The sequence below is a fragment of the Peromyscus californicus genome, unplaced genomic scaffold (assembly GCF_007827085.1).
Source record: "Peromyscus californicus insignis strain IS unplaced genomic scaffold, ASM782708v3 Scaffold_21__1_contigs__length_65335640, whole genome shotgun sequence".
NCBI lineage: Eukaryota > Metazoa > Chordata > Mammalia > Rodentia > Cricetidae > Peromyscus > Peromyscus californicus.
This window is the reverse complement of record NW_026294514.1, coordinates 49,189,226-49,191,687: the sequence shown is the minus strand read 5'-3', so window position 1 is coordinate 49,191,687 and position 2,462 is coordinate 49,189,226. Positions and strand designations below refer to the sequence as shown.

The 2,462-nt window shown below is 33.4% G+C and overlaps 1 pseudogene; it reads left to right on the top strand.

Annotated features, from left to right (window-relative positions):
• Positions 1 to 1,994: 1,994 nt before the first annotated feature.
• LOC128118074 (uncharacterized) lies at positions 1,995 to 2,093 on the top strand (annotated as a pseudogene).
• Positions 2,094 to 2,462: the final 369 nt, after the last annotated feature.

Sequence of the window (2,462 nt, the reverse complement as noted above, 5' to 3'; positions counted from 1 at the left end):
GAGGGTTAGGGGAGAGAGCAATAATATAGGACATGCATGTGTAAATTTGTTTAATAAAAATAATAATCAATGAAAAAACAAAACATAGGTCCTCCTGGTTTGAACATTAACAAACAACATCAATACACTTTACACACATTGATCTTCTTAATGTCCTTGTAATATTTTTATTTTAATAAAAACATTCAATACAAGTATCATTATTAATTAGCAATGATCTTGATCATGTCATCTATTCCAATCATTTGATTAATTGCAACTTCCCATCAATTTTGTAAATTTATCATTAGTTAAGTTATAAATTGGGAAGCTTTCCCCTACTACATGTAGCACGAATTGTTAGAAGGTCTTATTCATAAAAAACAAACCCAAGACCAGATATTGGGGTGAATTCTGAAATATCAGAGAAGCAGAACAGGCCACAGCTAACTCACCTCGCCAACTTCTTAGCTGACCGTGTTTCCTCAGACTGAAATCCTCTGAGTCTTCATCCAAATTGATCTCAGCTGAACAGCTGCTACAAAGCCTAAAAGCCTCTACTTCCTGGTCTTCACACCCTATGTACCTTTCTGCTTCCTGCCATAACTTCCTGGGATTAAAGTCGTATGTCACAATGCCTAGCTGTCTACTGTGGCTTTGAACTCACAGAAATCCACATGGATCTCTGCCTCAGGAATGCTAGGATTAAAGGCATGTATGCCACCATTTTCTGGCCTCTATGTCTATCTAGTGACTGTTCTGTTCTCTGACCTCAGAGAACTTTATTAGGGTGCATAATATATTGGGGAACACAATATTACCATAATCACACACTTCAAAATTCATACTGTTGTGATTTTCTTTCTGTAAAGACATAATTGGTTATAATTCAGAGATAAACTTATTATGGGAAGTCTAGTCCCACCAAATACACCTACAACACAACTCCTACACCTAAGACTTTGAACATATAGGAAAGAGGGCAAGGAGAGTGGAAGAGCAAGAGAGCAGTAATTCTGCTGTGAGCTTGTGTCTCTTGGGGCTAACATGGAGGCTGCACCCATAATACTTCAACCATATTGCTACCTAAACAATACCTGAACAATACCTGATATCAGTAGACATACTAAGGATGAAAGAGGAACTCTCAATGAGTCCCGGAACTACAAAAATAACTATAAGCAACAAATGACATCTGAGAAAGGGAGAATTGGTATGTCTTAGAGATGAGCCCCTTAATTGATTATCCAATACAAAGTCATCAGCCTTATCTCATAATCACACAGCCATACTAAAAATACTCAGCAGATTATAGTAATATATTTATGAATTTATGAATATATATGTAACATGAATAACCATAGGTAAAGGTAGCACAAATTAAAGAGTGAGTAGAGAGGGTGATATGTGAGGTTGGAGGGAGAAAAGGAAAAGGAGGAAGTGACATGATTATACTTTAATTAAAAATAAATTTAATAAAAACTTATTTTACATGTTAAAGATAACAAAAAGATTATCAAATTAATATTTTAATATTTTTCATTTCTTCTTAGCTATGAATTGTATATTCAGAATAAAGTAAGAAACTTTACATAAATATTCTCACAATGATATTGTTTTCACAAATACTTATTACCCTATTAAAATAAGAAAAGAATGCAATGATCACAGAATGCTTTCTTGTACACACTGAATTATGTCTAAGATTCCAAACTTAGCCTAACTTCAGGACAACCAAGTACATGCTTCTCACCCATTTGTATATAAAAAGATGAAGAAACAACTGATTTTCATGTTCCAGACCTTCTAGAAATGTAATTGCTTCTAAAAGGGAATGAGAAGATTTAGGTGTTGAGGCAATACTCAATTTCCTATAGTTTTGCTGATAATTTTGTGAATTAAATTCAATAAATATATCAGCCTGGATAATGTATAATGTAATCTTATGTTTTTGCATGTTTATTATTACATAAAATGTTAATTAATTTTATATTGTCTGAGTCACATTCCTGTGCTCGCTTCTGCAGCAAATATACTAAAATTGGAATGATACAGAGAAGATTAGCATGGCTCCTCCACATTTCTCATTTTAATAAGTTATTTATAAAGTCATTTTTGGGTTTTTTTTTTTTTTTTTTTTTCAAGACAGGGTTTCTCTGTGTAGCTTTTTGCCTTTCCTGGAACTCGCTTTGTAGATCAGGCTGGTCTCGAACTCACAGAGATAAGCCTGCCTCTGCCTCCCAAGGGTTGGGATTAAAGGCATGCGCCACCACAGCCCAGTATTTTTGTTTAGATTTTCAGTCAATATTTTCTAATGTAATTAAGTTATTTCTACTGAACTACCTAGTTTTCTAATAATAGAAAAATATTCTTTTCTGAATTTCTTGCATCATTCATTTACTTATTTGTGTGTTCGAGCTCTTTAAAGTTAATCTCTACACCTTGAATCAAAGGTTTATTTTAGAAAATAAGCTAAATTATTT